A 19,419-nucleotide genomic window follows, 5' to 3' on the forward strand; every position below is an offset into this window, starting at 1 on the left:
TGGCCAGCCGAATGGGGAGTGTGACAGTGGCGGAGACCCCTCGCGGCCTCCCCATCCCTTGGGGGCAACCGCAGCCCCTGGTCAGGTCCTATGTGGCAGGTGAGCGCTGCTGCCTGGCGTCTTCCTGGGCTGTGGTGATTCACAGGTGGGACCACTGGCAGAATCCAATTTCCAAGCCGCGAGATGGCGCACACCTGTCATCCCAGAGGCTGGGGGAGGGCGGGTTATGCTGGAGGATTGGGAGGTCAAGGCCAACCTCTCCAAGTTGTGGAGGCACTTAGAGACTCAGTGTGTCCCTGCCTCTAAATAAAATGCAAAATATGGAGCTCAGCGGTCGAGGGCCAATGAGTTCAATGCCCGGTACCGAAAAATAAAAATAAAAAATAATAATAACAATAAATCAAATCCCCAAACACCATTTTCCTGCAGGAGAGGAGCTGCGGTGTACACGGACCTGGCTTATTCCTGAGCTAGTTTTGTGGAGTTTGTTTTATTGTTTTTGTTTGTTTGTTTTGTAGGTAACAGAAGGGTGCTTTACCACTCAGCCATGTCCCTGGTCGTTTTTAGTTTTTATTCTGCCCGCTGGTCTAGCTAAGTTGCTGAGATTGGCCTTGTTATGGTTTAATTGATAATGACTTTTCCGTTGTAATTAAGTGCATGATTTTCACTTCCACATGGGTTCGTGGGTGGACACTGTTGACGTCGTGATTCCTCAATGACAATTGTATCAGTACAGCTTCCCAATGCACATGTTGGGTAATAACTTTTATTTTCTCTTATAATTTTATGTTCTTATAATTCAAAATTTTCTTGGCTAAGTTTACATATATTTAACTTTGTAGATGAATTTTAGGACTGAATGCTTCCATTAAGAGTAAAGCATGCTGGATTGTTTATTAGTGCATCAGAGTTATACATAATACCACATGCATATGGCACCGTGTAAAACTTACCCATGGTATTTTATACCATTTTTTAATCTGAATATCCCATTTTTATTAATGTATTATCCTGTGAACTGATTTGAGTAAGTGCACTCCGGTTGGGGATTATCAAGTGTCTTTAATGGCAAAACAGTTTCCACAAATAGTTAAGAAGCACTTAAACTCCTTAAGTTTATTAGAATTCTATGGTTTCCTATCTTCATTGATACTATTTCATTTTCTCTTTAGTTTGCATTTCTAAAGATGTTGGATTCTTTTATTCTCAACATTAAACACATGGGTATCTTCTGTAGAAATTGGCAGCTCAAGTCTCCTCCCTGAATTTCTTCTGTGCTGGATTTCAGAGTGTTGGGACCATGAGAATCACCACACTGTGGGCCCTTTTCCTACTCAAGTGGGCTGGGATCTGCAGGGGTCTCAGGGTTTTCTCCTTCCTGAGGTTTTCTTTCTTTTTTGGGGGGGCATGGGGAGCATAGTGGATTGAACACAGAGGTCCTTTCCCACAGAGCTACATCCCTCGTACTTTTTATCATTTATCTTGAGACAGAGGCTGAGTCTGGCCTTGAACTTGGGCCTCAGCCTCCGGAGTGGCTGGGATTACAGGTGTGGCCCTCCTTCCTGGGTCCCCCTGAATTTTCTAAATGTAAGGGAAGCAAAGTGTCAGATCCACAACCCCGTCTCCCAGACGAAAGCTATAAACATGTATCCATGAATTCCTCAAATTTCAGTCCCCTGTTCCCATTTCCAGTGACAGTTTTTCCTCCCCACTGTAATAAAATAAGAAGCAAAGGTTTTGTTTTCTGTTTATGAGCATTTCACATGAGAGAAAAGTACACCAAAACCACTTGACATTTGAAAAAGTGTGTGTGTGTGTGTGTGTTTGTGTTTGTGTGTGTGTATTTGTGCATGTGTATTCTACCTTCCTCTGCCAGGCCAGACACCTTGTCACAATGTCTTTGGGCTGAGTGTCCCCCCTGTGTCCTAGGGCTCTCATGCCCTCTGTGATATTTTCCTGGTCCTGTTTTGGCTCTGCCTGACATGAGGATCCCACACCTGGCTCATCTGAGGTCTGCTGAGCGTCTGGTGCATATCAGCCACCTGTTGACCTATGAGCAGGTGCATTTAGGGGAAGTAGTTTCTCAGGGGAGTAGGTGATGGCCCTGCAGCTGGGAGGAGTCTCCTTAGCCAGAGCCACTTCAGAAGTTCCCTCGTCCTGGCTCCTGTGGATCCTGGAACAGTGATGGGCATGCAGCCATTTATTAACACACTGGTTCAAGTTCCTCTGGGAATGCATCCAGAGTTGTTGTTGTTCTGTTAGCTTTTAAAAAACTCCATGCTGTTTTCAAAAATGGCTGCACTGAGCTTATATTCTAGCCCTGTGTGAGCGGGTCTTTCTCCATATCCATGTCATTGGAGGACTGGTTCCTTTGACTGTTTGATAGGAGCCTTTCCCACAGCTGCACTCAGACTGAGAAGCTGTCCTACTTGGCTGGAGGCTGAATTCCTGATGCAATTGGTTAGAACCCAGGCTGCCTGTGCTCACTGCAAGAAGGTGGTGTGAGCCTATTCTAGAAAGAAACAGGGAGCTGTGCTTTTGACAGCTTTTGCTTTCCTCCTGGGAGGGGGGATCATAGTCCAGGTAAGTGCTTGTGCACTAATGTGAAGCCCCTCCTTTCTGAGATATGCACATGCACAGTTGCCACTGCTCCCAAAGATTGATGGGTTAGGATGGAGTCCATGGAAAGGGAAAAATATTGGGACCCTAAGTACTTGGAGATCCTTCTTCCAGAAAGAACTGGTTAGACCTGGAATTATTACTGAGGTAGTGGGGAGAGGGCTCAGGCAGGGCTGCTGGGTGGACTGCATTTCTCCTGTCTACCCTTAGGGACTGGCTAAGGAGGAGCTCAACTGTTAGCAACCACAGTTTGCAGATCATGTTGCAAATCCCTTCTAGGGATAAACTGGGACCCTTGAGCTCACTCCCCTTCTACCATTGTCCCATGGATAAAGCTCATGTACCTCCACAGCCATCGAAAATCACCCTCTTTCTCTCATCCTGATACTTGTGTATATCCAGCTCTTTCTTCTATGAGCACCAGACAAATTGTGTTTCCAGCTACAAGTCATTTAGTGTCCCATGTGCTCCATTTGTGATGCCAATCAGTTTTCCTCTACTCTGGGTGACACTGGATTTTGGTATTTTGTCCCAATTATGTGGCACATTGCTCAAGGCAGGACTAATGCCCACGTGTCCCCCAACTTTGCCTGCCCTTTGGATAGTAGTGATTTTCTGAGTGGTCCAATGCATAGGTCTCTCGGTCCATTATAACTTTATTTAAAAGGGACTCAAAACAGAAGTAGGCGTTTATTTGGTGTATCCATGTGTGAAGGGAATCCAGGATCCTCCTATTCTGGTATAATTTTGAAATATAATCCTACTCAATATGTGCTTCTTTGGGATGCTGGAGTGTAATCCAGTACCATGCACGTCCTGCACCCAAGCCCTACTAGTGTCCTGTGCCTCCAGTTCCCACACCACCCTTCAAGTTGGGTTGCCTTGTTCATTCACATCAAATCCTCTGCTGGAGATGGTTGCATTTATCTAGGCCTTTTCATTGCACTTCATAATAAAATTGACATTTACATATATATGGAGTCATCTATGAAATTTCTGCATTGTGATATTTTTTGGTCCTCAAATTACTGCAATATGATAGTTTTATAACATGCATTAGTGCCTGGTAATGATAGCTCCTGCTTTTGCTATTATAGTTCAGAATTCGTGGCTAATTTCTTATCGATTTAACATTCCAGGAGAATTTTCAAACTGTTTGCTTTGGTCCCTTCTTCAATGAAAAGGAAACCATGGTGAAATTGTGATGGGGTGTTATCCTAGATGAACCTGAGGGAAGCTGTCCTCTGTATAATGAGGAGTCCTATTATCTATACCCAGGATGTGTAATTCAGTCTTTTATGTGCTTATCTGAATTTGTATTTTTTTCAAATTCTGCAGATGTACTATTTAGGTATGCTTATATGTGAAATGTGACATTTATGTGACAACTATGTAAAACTGACACAGTGTTTCATAGTATTTGTCAAACTGTATGCAATATGGCAAACAAAATGTGGCTGATTGCCACAAATGGTTATTTTCCACAGTTTATTATTTATCTATTACCAAATGGACATTCTCTGTCACCAGGCCCTGGGTCTCGACTCTGGAGGAGCGTGCTGTGTCCCCATATGAACAGGTGCTATAGGGTCCACATCTGTTTCTGTGGACCTTCATGATAACCCCACATGTTCTTCAACACTGTCTCAATTTGTGTTCATTTTGACCTTATGGTATAGTCCCTCCTTTATAAAGACGTTAATTGCTTTGTGATGAAGGGACATTTAGATACCTGCTATTTGAAGGGGCTGTTCATGATGGCTCTTGCCTGCGTTTCTCTCGTAGTCTCTGTTCTCCTTTCTTAGAAGAGTTTGGTTAAAGGTGAGGCAATTTTTTTCTTTCATCTGTCACTTCTCCTTGTTCTCTTTAATGGAGTCACTTGAGAAACAGTATTTTTGTTTTCATATATACAATTTATAAATTTAAAAATATTTTTTCTGTAACTTTGAAAAGGTCTTTTTTTCGTTCTTTTTTTTTCCTTTTGTGAAATTGGAGATTGGAAACAGGGTGTCTTATTACTGAAAACTATCCTCAGTCCTTTTAAAATTTTTATTTAAAACATTTAATTTTTTCTTAATTTTTTAAAATTACTACTGCCTATTTATTTTTAAATTTAGTCAGGGTTTCACTCAGTTGCTAGAGTAAGCTTCACAATTGTGATCCCCCTGCCTCAGCCTCCAGACCACTGGATATATCAGGTATGTAGCACCAAATGCATCCTATCTCAGTTTCTTTCTTTCTTTCTTTCTTTCTTTCTTTCTTTCTTTCTTTCTTTCTTTCTTTCTTTCTTTCTAGATTGTTTTAGATCATGATTTTTTATGGTTTTTATTATTTTTTTAAATACATGACATCAGTGGAATGCATTATAATCCTTATTTCACATACAGCAGAATTTTTCATATTTCTCTATATAAAGTATGTTCACATCAATTTATGCCATTATACATGTACTTTATTGCATTACAACTCTTAATATACATATATATCACAATTTTTCATCTCTCTTTGTATATAAGGTATGTTGACATCCAATTCAAGTCTTCATACATGAACTTTGTATAAAGATGTCCATCACATTCTATCATCCTTGCTAATCCCCTGTGCCCTCCCTTTCCCTTCCACCCCTCTGCCCTATTTAGAATTCATCTATTCCTCCCATGCTCCCCCTCCCTAACCCACTATGATTCAGCCTCCTTATATCAGAGAAAACATTTGGCATTTTTTTGGGGGTGGGGGATTGGCTGACTTCACTTAGCATTATCTTCTCCAACTCCATCCATTTACAAGCAAGTGACATGATTTTGTTCTTTTTTAGTGATGAGTAATATTCCATTGTGTATATAAGCCACAATTTTTTTTTATCCAGTCATCCACTGAAGGGCATCTAGGTTGACTCCACAGTTTAGCTATTGTGAATTGTGCTGCTATAAACATTGACCTGGCTGTGTCCCTGTAGTGTGCTGTTTTTGTTTCTTGGTATAGTCCGAGAAGAGAAATAGTTGGGTCAAATGGTGGTTCCATTCCCAGATTTCCAAGGAATCTCTATACTGATTTCCAAATTGGCTGCACCAATTTGCAGTCCCACGAGCAGTGTATGAGTGTACCTTTCCCCCACATCCTCTCCAACACTTATTGTTGTTTGTCTTCATAATAGCTGCCCTTCTGACTGGAGTGAGATGGTATCTTAGAGTGGTTTTAATTTGAATTTCTCTGATTGCTAGAGATGATGAACATTTTTTTCATATAATTGTTGATTGATTCTATATCCTCTTCTGAGAAGTGTCTTTTCAGGTTCTTGGCCCATTTATACATTGGATCATATTTTTTGGTGTTAAGACGTTTGAGTTCTTTATATTCCCTAGATATTAGTGCTCTATCTGTGGGGTAAAAATTTGCTCCCCAAAAGTAGGCTCTGTATTCTATTGGTGTTTTTTTTGATAAAAATCTTTATTTTCAATCCATCCCATCTGTTGATTCTTGGTTTTAATTCCTGTGCTATAGGAGTGTTATTAAGGAAGCTGTAGCCTAATCCCACATGATGGAGTTAAGGCCTACTTTTTCTTCTATTTGGAAAGTCTCTGGTTTAATTCCTAGATCCATGATCCATTTTTAGTTAACTTTTATGCATGGTGAGAGAGAGGGATTCAATTTTATTTTGCTGCATATGGATTTCCAGTTTTCCCATCACCACTTGTTGAAGATGCTATCTTTTTTCCAGTGCATATTTTTAGCACCTTTGTCTAATATAAGGTAATTGTGGTTTTGTGGGTTGGTCTCTGTGTCCACTATTCTGTACTATTGGTCTACCAGCCTGTTTTGATGCCAGTACCATGCTGTTTTTGTTACTGTGGCTCTGTAGTATAGTTTAAGGTCTGGTATAGCAATGCCACCTGCCTGCCTTTTCCTGCTAAGGATTGCTTTATCTATTCTGGGTCTCTTATTTTTCCATATAAATTTTATCATTGCTTTTTCTATTCCTATGAGGAATGCCATTGGGATTTTGATCAGAATTGCATTAAATCTGTAGATTGCTTTTGGTAGTATGGTCATTTTGATAATATTAATTCTGCCTATTCAAGATCAAGTTAAATCTTTCCATCTTCTAAGGTTTTTGATTTCTCTTTAGTGTTTCATAGTTTTCATTGTATAGATACTTCACCTCTTGTTGATTTGCAAGTATCTTTTTTTATTGAGGATATTGTGAATGGGGTAGTTTTCCACATTTCTCTCAGGATTTGTCACTGATATACAGAAATGCCTTTGATTTATGGGTGTTGATTTTATATCCTGCCACTTTGCTGAATTCTAGTTCTAGAAGATTTCTAGTGGAGTTTTTTTGAGTCTTCTAGGTGCAAAATCATATTATCAGCAAATAGTGCTCGTTTAAGTTCTTCTTTTCCTATACTTATTCATTTAATTTCTTTCATCTGTCTAATTGCTCTGGCTAGTGTTTCAAGAACTATATTGAATAGAAGGGGTGAGTGTCGCGACCCCTTGCCCGCAAGGAAGACGCAACAACAGGAATCTTCTTTCAGCCGTTTATTCAGGCCCCTGATGTTTCTTCTTCTCCCCCTCGGATGCCCCTCCCAGCCTTAATAAAGCATCCCAAGCCCCAATGCGAAGCTGCTACGTGGAGCTTTCTCATAGGGTGTTAAAAAACCATGTGCCAACTCTCCCAAATAAGGAGTTGTTTGTCACAGACCACAGCGGAGCCAGCGCCATCTTGTAATGGTGACCACAGTCCGCAGAAACGGCTCACCACAGTTCCCCCTTTTGTTTTCTAAGAACAACACAGGCGAGAGTAGAGGTCCTATCCCACTGTGCAGAAGTGGCTGCATAGTATGGCTCAGCCCCAAGGAGGCGCCTTCCCCAGATCTGAGACCATATCAGCCGACGCTTTTCTCCGTGGGACGGGGCGTGGACGCGTCTAACCCGCATGCAATAGGACATGCTCTCCTTGAGGTCCACTTCAAGGATCACTCAAGTGCAGTGCCTTGCCTCGCATCCTATATCGTGACGATGGTGGACGAAGGGGGATAGCTGAGGCTGAACTGTGGCTGTATAGAAATACAACGATAAACAAGTTGGTAACACCCTAAAAGAAAGGCACGGGTCTTGAGGCGATAGAAAAGCACTAGTGTGGAAACCCATCTGCGTGCAATGGCAGTAAAGCCGGCAGAGTGCAAGGGCTTTCCAACACTAAGAGAATAACAAGGAAAGACATGTCGATCCCAGTGCAATGTCCTTAAAACTTGGGGTGCGACGACCATGTCAAAGATTTACTGTTTAATTTGCGCAAGCCAAACTTGAGGTGAGTTGCCATTTTCTAAAGCTGCAAGAGCTTGTATGATCATAGCTTTATCGTGAGCATTGCGGGCCTTGAGGCGACAGAGAAACCACAAGCAGAGAACCATACCGAAGCAACACATTGCACCAAAAATGCCTACCCCCACCCACTCTTTAAAAAAGGAAAAGGCAGAGGATATCCAATCGGTGAATTGACCCAAAGTTACGGGATCGACATGGGTACTATTCAAGACAGCTATCTGGGTTAGTTGAGACTGGATCATGTCTTCCGCTGCCATGGACCAATTTCCGGCCAAGTATTCGCCAATGATACGGGAGGCATTCCTGGAATCATTAAATCTGACAGAGGTTATACATAAATGTGCACGTTGGTCAACACAGCCCAAAAGCACCAAATCAGCCAATTCTTCTACCTGAGCTTGGAGTAAATCTATTCTTTGGTTGGCAGCTAAAATCCCTGACAAAATATGTTGATTAATTGTATTCTGGGATTCAAGTATGGTGGAAGTTTGTTGAACAACTTGATTAATGGTGGCAGCAGTCTGCACTTGACTGGCCATGGCCACTCCGGCCGTGACCGCTGCAGCAGCAGATACTGCCACGGCTGTCACTATAGCAGCTGTGATTCCAAAATCCCTGCGGACTCTAAGTAGCTCAACAATGGGGAATTTGTCAGGGTCCGCAGTGACTGGGATTGGGACAAAAGTTGGAATTTTCATAACCACCGCTACAGTCCAAGAACCATCCCAACACTCAGATAAGAGACAGGTAACATTAGAACAATCCAGCATCCCTGACGAGGTGTCATTAGCCAAAAGGAGTAAGAACGGGGATTGGACACAGACCATTGCAGGGGGCAATGTGGCATTATATAACAGAGAGTTGAACGAAACAGATGTGAGTCTTTTACCTCGTTCACTCTCCCTAACAGTGCCAGAAACATTAGCCAGCCAACTTTTGGCTCCCAGCAATTGAGCCAGTGCAGAAATATCAGCTGAAGCCCCCTTTTCATTGGAGATCAGCCATTGAAACCAGGACCAACCCACTCCTGTAGAGGAGTTGACACTGTTGTTAAAGTTATAAACATACCTCTTAAGAGAGGGGGAAAGGGAGAAACCTTTAGCAACTTGACGTTGCTCCCAAGAATGATCCTGACAAGGCGTAAATGTTGGGGGGAAACCAAGATTAGGGGTACAGTAAGGAGAGGCCTTAAAATGGGTGGCATTATAAAGACTATTAGAAGAAGGAGGCACTGGGATTAGTACCTCGGAGATAATAGCCAAGGTAGTTGTGTTTAAAGCAGAGCTATTTGCGGGGGTTCCTGAGCCTGATTGTTCCCCTGAGACTACTTGGCTCAACACAGCACTGAGAATGCTCCCTGAGACCTGACTGGACCGCAATGGGTCCTCCCAGTTAGTCAAATTCTTGGTCTTAAGACTAATACAATGAGTGTTCCCAAGGCTGAAACAAAAAACTCCTGTGAGATTAACTTGAGATTGATTAAAAATGCTATCCACGTCCCCTCTAGGAGAGGCACAGGGAGCAGACATCTCACATGAGGTAGAGAAAAGAGTGGGGAGGACACTAGAATTACCATGAACCGGCATTGGCATTGGCCAAGCCCGTGCCACTGCCCACCACTGCATTGGTGTCGTCTGTGTCATCGGCATCAGCACCAGAGCCAGAGCACTTAGCAGAATGAAGATCCTCATCACGGGATTGCTGTGGTATTTCTTGTTGCTGGTTAGCCGACGTCAAGACTCTTCTTGTCAGGCGTTCAGGGACCCACAACGGTTCCGTGCGATCCTGGGGAAAAACACATACAGATCCTCGTGCCCATGTCAGCACGGGGTCGGGGCCGTTCCATTGGCCCGTAAGAACATCTTTCCACTTAACATAGCCAATCACAGAGGGCTGAGGGGACACATGTCTATCGGCCGCAGAGCGATCATGAATATCCAAATTCAAAAAATTAATGGTAAAGAGAGCTAAGGACAGGCGTTCTTTAGGAGTATGTTCAGCACCTATTCCCCCTTTTTGTTTTTGTAAAGTTTCCTTTAAGGTGCGATGAGCACGCTCAACAATGCCTTGCCCTTGAGGATTGTAAGGCAAACCATGAGTAAGTTGCACTCCCATAGTAGAACAAAAAGATGTAAATTGTCTTCCAGTATAAGCAGGTCCATTATCAGTCTTAAGGGACGTAGGTGCACCCCACGCCGCCCAGGCCTCCAGGCAATGAGTAATGACATTACGTGCCTTTTCTCCCGATAAAGCAGAAGCATGAATAATTCCAGAGTACGTATCAACAGAAACATGGACATACTTGTGGTTACCAAAGTCAGGTATGTGTGTCACATCCATTTGCCAGACAACCAATGGCTTCAATCCCCGTGGGTTCACTCCATAAGTAGGGGGATGAAGAAATGTGACACAATGGGGACAGTGTAATACTATCTGCCAAGCATCTGCTCTTGAAATAGAAAAACGCCTGCGCAGTGTTAAAGCATTAACATGAAAATTTTGGTGAAACAATTTAGCCTCCTCTAAGGAGGAAGCCAAACAGATCAACTGACCTCTAGTGGCTGAGTCCGCACAGGCATTACCCTGCGATAACGGACCAGGAAGAGAGGTGTGAGCCCGGATGTGCACTGGATAAAAAGGAGCAGTGCGGCCACGGATAAGCTGTTGAAGCTGATTAAAGTAAGCAGATACATTACGGGCATCACTAATAGCTCCCACAGCCTCCAGGATTTGTAGTGCTTGCACCACATAGATGGAGTCCGAAATGAGATTAAAAGGAAAAGAACACTGTTTAAAAACCTCAATAACAATTTGTAGTTCTACCCATTGTGGATTTCCAGGAGCAAATTGATGCTGGACAGGGGGAGAATCATTAATTACATAAGCTCCCATTCCAGACTTGGAACCATCAGTAAAAATGTTAACAGCCCCCGGAATGGGACTGGATGAAGTTACTTTAGGGAAAATGATAGGATGTTCTTTAACAAAATGGAGTAACGGATGAGAAGGGTAATGATTATCAATATCCCCTTGAAACGAGCAACATAGAATAGCCCAGTTATCTAGAGTAGCACACAAGACACTAAGTTGAGCTTTAGTGTAGGGTATAATAAGAGAAGAAGGTGATTGTCCGAAAAATTGAATGCTTTGTTGAATCCCTTTAAGTGCTAATGCTGCAACAGCATCAGGATAATATTCTAAGGATTTTCCTGGGGATACATGTGGGTGAATCCATAGCAAAGGTCCATCTTGCCACAGTACTCCAGTAGGCTGCCGCATAGTGGCAAGCACACATAACTGGAAAGGTTTATCACTCTGGAGCCTGCATAAAGTAGCATGTTGTATAGCTTCTTCTACTGTCATAAGGGCCGCTCTAGCCTCTTTGGTGAGGCTACGAGGGGAAGTAAGATCTGGATCACCCCTAAGAGTAGCATACAAAGGCTGTAGCATAACATTAGAAATATGTAAATATCCTCGTATCCAATTAATATCTCCCAGCAGTTTTTGAAAATCATTTAGAGTTTGGAGATCCTGAGTTCGTATGGTGATTTTCTGTGGTCGTAATTTGTCACACCCAATTGTTGCTCCCAAATACTTAATAGAATCCCCTGTTTGAATCTTTTCAGGTGCGATATGCAGTCCATATTGAGCTAACAACTTCACTAGGTCTTTATAGGCCTCATGAACTGTCTGCTCTGATTTAGCAGCCAATAATACATCATCCATATAATGAATGATCTTGATGGAGGAATACTTTTGTCTGAGAGGTGCGAGTGTCTTCCCCACATACATCTGACACATCGTGGGACTATTAGCCATTCCCTGCGGCAACACTACCCACTCAAACCTTTGATCTGGTTCCTCGTGGTTACACGAGGGAAGGGTGAAGGCAAAACGCTGCGAGTCTTTAGGATGCAAAGGAATAGAAAAGAAACAGTCTTTAATGTCAATAACAATAATGTGCCAACCCTGAGGAACCGAGGAGAGCAGAGGCAGCCCTCTTTGAATGGGCCCCATAAGTTGCATTTGAGCATTAACTGCTCGTAGATCATGCAGTAGGCGCCACTTCCCTGATTTTTTCTTAATGACAAATATGGGAGTATTCCATGGAGAAGTAGAAGGCTGGATGTGACCCAAGTCAAGTTGTTCTTTAACTAGAGCATGAGCTGCTGCCAATTTAACCGAGGGAAGAGGCCACTGAGGCACCCAAACAGGCTCCTCGGTGAGCCATGTTATGGGTATTTGAGCCCCAGCGGCCCCTAGGAAAAACCCAGACCAAATCTGTCAAGCTTTTGATGACCTTGTACAGGATGCTTACGTCCCTGTAAATGTTTTCCTAGTCCTAGACCTGGCCTATACCCCATATTTTGCATAATTTGTTGAGACACTGGGGAATAGTCATTACTAAGAGTGAACCCCATGTCTTTCATCAGATCACGGCCCCATAGAGAGATAGGTAAATCAAGTACATAAGGCTGAAAGGTACCGTTATGTCCTTCTGGATCCTTCCAGACTAGATGTCTACAGCTGATCTGAGGGGCCTGGGCATATCCAAGTCCTCTCAAGGATTGATCAGAAGTCTGCACTGGCCATCCCTTAGACCAGTCCCTAAGTGCTATAATACTACGGTCTGCTCCGGTATCCAGTAATCCCACAATAGATTTACCTTCTATGCTTAATTCCAAAGTGGGGCGATTGCTCATATCTAGTGACAAATAGGCACAATTCCCTCCGGTGGTACCAATCTCATTTTCTGTCCGTGACCTTGAATCAGCAGGGAAGTGATTATGTAAGCTAGGCAAAATTAGCAATTGAGCAATCCGATCCCCTGGGGAGATGGACACAATGCCCCTTGGAGCTTCCACCATAACCTTTATTATCCCTACAGTATCAGGACTTATGACTCCGGGGAAAACATGAAGACCTTGTAAAATAGAGGATGCACGTCCAATTAGCAAACCTACAGTGCCAGGTGGTAGAGGCCCTGTGAACTCAGTTTCCACCAATTGGACTCCCATCTTAGGTGTTAATACGAGTCTGGAGGTGGAACAGAGGTCCAATCCCGCGGCACCTGTAGTGGCTCTCCGCGTTTCATGGGATGGCGTAGAGATGGCCATGTCTCGGGTTCGGGTGTGACATTCTCCACTGCCCCATATATTTGTGGGCCCTGGGGTCGAGGGCCCCGTCGGCCGTTTTTTGGCCCAGCTGAAATAGGCTGTCCATGGATGTCCTTCACTGATCTACACTCTCTTGCCCAATGCTTCCCCTTTTTGCATCTTGGACACAACCCCGGTAGACGAAGGCCATTGGAAAGGCCACCGTGAGAAGGTCCAGTAAAATTGTCTTTTTTGGAATTGTCTTTTTTGGGACATTCACGTCTGACATGACCGGGTTGACCACAATGGAAGCATGTTCCGGCGGCAGGACCGCCCCCTTTTGCAATCCGAAGGACAGCAGCTGCAAGACCTGCATTAGTTAAAGGTCCTCCAATCTCTCTACACACCTTCATCCATGCTTCTATGCCTTTGTTCTTATAAGGAGCGATTGCTGCTTTACATTCCTTGGTGCATTGCTCAAAGACCAATTGCTTGACAAGGGGCATGGCTCTATCAGGATCCCCAAAAATCTTTCCAGCGGCATCCACCATCCTTGCTACAAAGTCTGAAAAGGGTTCTGTAGGGCCTTGTATAATCTTGGTCAAATTACCAGATACCTCTCCTCTATTTGGAAGTGACTTCCATGCCCGAATGCAAATGTTATTAATTTGATCATATACCTCAAGAGGGAATCCCATCTGTTGATTAGCAAATCTACCTTGCCCCAAAAGCATATCCTTATCCCAATGAGGGTGTCCCGCCGCATGGTTTTGGGCGGCCTGCTCTATTGCGCCCTCTAGCACAAATGCTCTCCAGTCCAAATATTTACCTGGGGAAACACAAGCCCGAACAAGGCTAGCCCAATCAGAGGGAGTCATACAGTATCTAGACAGACTCTCCACCTGAGTTAGTGTGAAGGCGGCATCCACCCCATAAGTGCGCACAGACTCCGCCAGAGTCTTCACAATTTTGAAATCTAAAGGCTCATGGAATCTTCCCCTATTATCATCCTGAAAAACTGGATAAGCAAGACCCATCTCAGCGTTAACAGCCCTCCATGTTTGAGCATGGAAAGCTCTCCCCGAAACACCCCCGCCATACGGCGGTGGATCCGGAGGATCACATTTCTTGAGCCCCTGTTTATTTTTGTTCCCTTCTCCTATAGCTAAACTCCCTAGCTGGCGAGACAGCCTCCCAAGCTCCTCCTCCTCATCCTCCTCTTCCTCTGACCCACTTTCACATGGGGGTGTGCGCAGCGCACTGAGATCTGGATACAATCATCTCTTCCCCTGTTTCACGCTCCGCACACTTCCATCCTCCCGAGATACCTCACTTCCTGCCGTCTCCGATTTCTCCTCATGTAATTGTTCTAGAACTTCCTGTCCTTTAGTAAGTGCTTCCTGACATCTGCCATCTGTGAGGCAACTACGGACCATTTTCCAAAGGGGTATCACCCCACCCTCTAATATGCCCTGCTCAGAAGCAAAGTCAAGATCTTTGCCTAATTTATCCCAACTAGGTATAGTAAGACTGCCCGAAAATGCAAACCACGGTGCAGCAATATCCATCTTCTGTAAAAATCTCTGTAAAGTACTATGTTTCACTTTCAGGCCCTTGGAACGTAACAGGCCGTCTAGGGCCAGAAGAAGCGGACTTGAAGATGCGGCACCCATGACACAGCAACAAAAGAAACACAGAAAACAAAAGTGAAAGTACACAGTGCAGCTGCAATAAAATATAAAGCTCTCTCTTTCTTTGTAGAGGAGCTGACCCCGCTTTGGTCGCGGATCCCACTTACTGGGACTATCCCCGCTTTGGTCGCGGATCCCACTTACCTGGGACTAACCGGTGCACCACCCCTGACGGCTGAAAGTTCTGGTTCCCGGGTTTCGGCACCACTTGTCGCGACCCCTTGCCCGCAAGGAAGACGCAACAACAGGAATCTTCTTTCAGCCGTTTATTCAGGCCCCTGATGTTTCTTCTTCTCCCCCTCGGATGCCCCTCCCAGCCTTAATAAAGCATCCCAAGCCCCAATGCGAAGCTGCTACGTGGAGCTTTCTCATAGGGTGTTAAAAAACCATGTGCCAACTCTCCCAAATAAGGAGTTGTTTGTCACAGACCACAGCGGAGCCAGCGCCATCTTGTAATGGTGACCACAGTCCGCAGAAACGGCTCACCACAGGTGAGAGAGGGCATCCCTGTCTTGTTTCCAATTATAGAGGGAATGCCTTCAGTTTTTCTCCATTTAGAATGATGATGTCCTGAGACTTAGCATAGAGAGCCTTTAAAATGTTGAGGGAAGTTCCTGTTATTCCTAGTTTTTCTAGGGTTTTGAACATGAAGGGGTGCTGTATTTTGTCAAATGATTTTTATGCATTTGTTGAGATGATCATAAGGTTCTTATCTTTAAATCTACTGATGTGATGAATTACATTTATTGATTTATGTATATTGAACCAACCTTGCATCCCTGGGATGAATCCCACTTCATCATGATGAACCATCTTTTTGATATGTTTTTGTATTTGATTTGCCAGAATTTTATTCAGAATTTTTGCTTCTGCTTTTTAGAGGTATTAGTCTGAAGTACACTTACTTTTCTGTGTTTGTCTGATTTTAGAATCAAGGAGATATTGGCCTTATAGAGTGAGTTTGGAAGTGCTCCCTCTTTTTATATTTCATGGGATAATTTGAGGAGTATTGGTGTTAGTTCTTCTTTGAAGGTCTTGTATCCATTGAGTCCTGGGCTTTATTTATTTATTTATTTATTTATTTATTTTTGGTTGGTAGGATTTTGATGGTGTCTTCTATTTCATTGCTTGAAAATGATCTGTTTAACTTCTCAGTTTGTGTAAGTCACATGATTCTAGACATTTGTTGATGACTTCAATATTTTCTGTTTTATTGCAGTACAAATTTTCAAAATAATTTCTAATTATCTTTTGTATTTTTCTAGTGGTCATGGTGATATTTCCTTTTTCATCATGGATTTTAGTAATTGGAGTATTTCTCCCCTTCTCTACAGTAGCATGGATAAGGTTTTATCAAATGTATTTGTTTTTCAAAGAGCCAACTTTTCATTTTGAAAACTTTTTTAAAAAATTAAAAATATATGGCAGCGAAATATATTACAATTCTTATTACACATATACAGCACAATTTTTCATATCTCTGTATATAAAGTAGGTTGACATCAATTTGTGTGTTCATATGTGTACTTTAGATAATGATGTCTATTATATTCCGCCATCCTTGCTAATCCCTTTCCCCTCCCTATTCCTCCCACCACACTGCCCTTAATAGAATTCATCTATTCCTCCCATGCTCCCCCTCCCTACCCCACTAAGAATCAGCCTATTTAGAAACAGATGTACATTCAGGAAAGAACATGAGGGGCCAGGGATTCAGTGAGGTTGGTAGTGTGCTTGCCCTGCATGCACAATGTCCTAGGTTCAATCCCCAGCACCACGAGAAGAAAGAAAGGAGAAATGTGAGAAAGCTGTAAAGGGAGAGACTGCAAATACGTGGTCTGAGGTGTTGCTATTTGGAGAGGGACATTTAAGTGGGGCTGGACTAGAGATGGGGCCAGAGCAGAGTTCTGTAATTTCTCACCCATTTTTCTAAGCTTGCTTATATCATGCTCATATATGGGGGTCGAGGAAGCTGGTCTAGGAGAAATGCTCCATTTCAGGAAGTTGCTTTTCTTTTTTATTTTAAATCTGATCTTTATTTTTTAAAGTAGTTTTTATTTGGACAGGATACCTTTATTTTATATATTTATTTTTTATGTGGTGCCAAGGATCGAACTCAGAACCTCACAGGTGCTAGGCAGGTGCTCTGTCACTGAGCCACAACCCCAGTCCCTTGTTTTTCATTTCAAGTTTTGTGGGCATTCCTGCATTCTGGTAATTTATGAACCTTCTCTTTTGAGGTTCAGTGAAACTTTCTTTTTGGGATCCCAACATTTCTGTCCCAACCAGAAATGTTCCACAGTTCTTTATGGACCTCAAGTATTGCTAGAGGGACGATTAAATGATCATTTAGTTATCAAAGCACATAGGGCAGTGTTTTCAGGACGAAAGTCTTAAGAGAATGCTCATTATTAGATTTCTATTTTTACTTATGTATTTAGCCATGGACTCATATGGATTTGCAGTGATCCACAAACCAGCAGATTTCAGAAACTTTTCATGTTGACAACTCTTTTCAAATGGTTTCATTCGGATTGAGGCACATTTGACCCAGGGTAAACATTAAGATGCTTTTAAAGTGCTTATGAATTTTCCTGGCTAGAATATTGCAGAGGGTTTTGCCAGTGTTCTCACCACTTTGTTTATCTCATTGGTGTTGAAAAACCTCCCAGATGCAAGGAATGCACCCCAGAGGCAAGCTTCTGCAGCTGGCCACCCACAGACTCCCACACCCACTGATCCAATTCTCCGTCCCCCATTAATTGGGTGTTGGGTGCTGTTGGATTGTTAATTATTGGGTAAACCCCATAATTTTGTCCCCAAGGAGCCCAAGGTCTAGCTTGTTGGTATTGGACCACTGGGTTGGTTATTCACTATTCCTTGCCTCTCAAGACAAATCTGAGCTCCATCCAGGGACCTATATCTAGTGGCACTGGTAGCTTAGGAAAATCTCTCATTTGGGATAAGAAAACTGACAGCAAGAATAATTTCCCTCATGGTGGAAGGAGAGTTCCTGGCCCAAAGGTGTCCCCGGCTCTTTCCCTCTTCTCACCCACATAATCTTCTCCTAATCCTGGGAAAGACAACTGTGTACTGCTCATCCCTGGAATCCTGGGCACGTGCCTTGACCTTCTCAGTCTTTCCTCAAGAGAAATGTTCCCAATTCACAAATGCAGCAAAACTGGTTCCCCAAAGACCTGGACTGCTGTTACTGAGAATCAAAAGTAAAAAATACTGAAAATGGGGGCTGGGACTGTGGCTCAGCTATAGAGTGCTCACCTAGCATGTGCAAGGTACTGGGTTCCATCCTTAGCACCACAGAAAAATAAATGGATAGATTAAAGGTATTGGGTCCAACTCCAACTATAAAATATATTTTAAAAAATAAATACTGAAAAGGCAATGTATCTACCAATCAGGGAAATGCAAATTAAAACTGCACTGAGATTCCCTTTCACTCAAGTCAAAATGGCATTTATCCAGAATACAGTAACAATCATGCTCACCTACATGAATGGGGTCCTAAGGAGAATAAGGTATATTTTATGCTTGGATAATTTTACCAAAATGGACTCGATGGTCATGTATAGCTAAGAAGAACCAACAAAATAGAAAAACATAAAACATACTAAACAGGACCATAGGACCAAATTGATAGCATCACACTCGGATGAGGCAATGTCTTTAGGTACATTACAGAATTTTCTAAATCGCTCCCCCATTGGATGCTGCCATAGGTGTTGGAGTCTGAAGGGAAGGTGGAGGTTCAGGGTGCTGCATGGAGAACAAAGGACCCCCCCCGTTTTTATCTGCAGGAGCTTGTGTCCCAGGGGTCAGGTAACCTCGAGGCCCCCATGATTAATTAAGGCAGAGAGGAGCAGGGTGCATTCGAATCTATGGAGCTATTTACCAAATTAGGAAAACCTGGAATTGGCTTTCCTGGACTCCCAATCAAACCCAAATTGTTTTTCATTAAGAGACAGACCCTGGAGCCCCCCTTAACGAGAAGTCTTCTCTGCATTATGTGACTTTTTGTACCACTGAATTGGGGGGACAAGACCAGAGCTCGCTTTGGAAATACATTGGCTTCGTTTGCATCAAGACGAGCAGGTAGGGTCTTTTTTCTTTTCTTTTTTTCTTTTTTTGTCAAGTGCAGAGTATTCAGCTGATATAAGAAAGCACACCTGGGCAGGGGGTCTCTGGTGTTTGGAGGAGGCAGGATCCCATTGTCTGGGATCCAGGGGACTGGTGGGAACCAGGGAGAGCACCCAGGGTGGCCTTGATCTGCACAAGGCTGTTATCCTGTGGCCACCACAGGTATTTCTCCCAAAAAGAAAGAAATTTTAAAAAAAGTGTCACACGCCTGTCATTGCAGCGTCTAGGGAGGCTGAGGCAGGAGGATGGCGAATTGAAAGCCAGCTTCAGCAAAAGCAAGGTGCTAAGCAACTCAATGAGACCCTGTCTCTAAACTTCAAGCTAGGGCTGGGGAAGGGGCTCAGAGGTCGAGGCCTCTGAATTCAACTCCCAGTGGCCAGAGGGAGAAGGAGCCCGGGTGCAGCTGGGGTTTACCCAGATCTGCGCTCTGGGGGTCTCTTCTGTGCTGATCTCCTTATTCTGCCTCCAGCTTAATGTGGGCTCCAGATACAGATTCATCTCAGCTGCAGGAACATCAGCTCTCATACTGC

The 19,419-nt window shown here is 43.4% G+C and overlaps 1 long non-coding RNA gene across 1 annotated transcript; it reads right to left on the reverse strand.

The window, feature by feature from the left end:
- Positions 1 to 7,867: 7,867 nt before the first annotated feature.
- LOC308640522 lies at positions 7,868 to 15,034 on the reverse strand. The gene is made up of 3 exons (XR_014020296.1): positions 14,879 to 15,034; positions 9,565 to 9,732; positions 7,868 to 8,250 (listed from the first exon to the last, which is right to left on the reverse strand). It is a non-coding gene; the product is annotated as an uncharacterized lncRNA (long non-coding RNA).
- Between the last annotated feature and the right edge of the window lie 4,385 nt (positions 15,035 to 19,419).

Source organism: Spermophilus citellus, assembly GCF_964194105.1.
Source record: "Spermophilus citellus genome assembly, contig: SCAFFOLD_187, whole genome shotgun sequence".
NCBI lineage: Eukaryota > Metazoa > Chordata > Mammalia > Rodentia > Sciuridae > Spermophilus > Spermophilus citellus.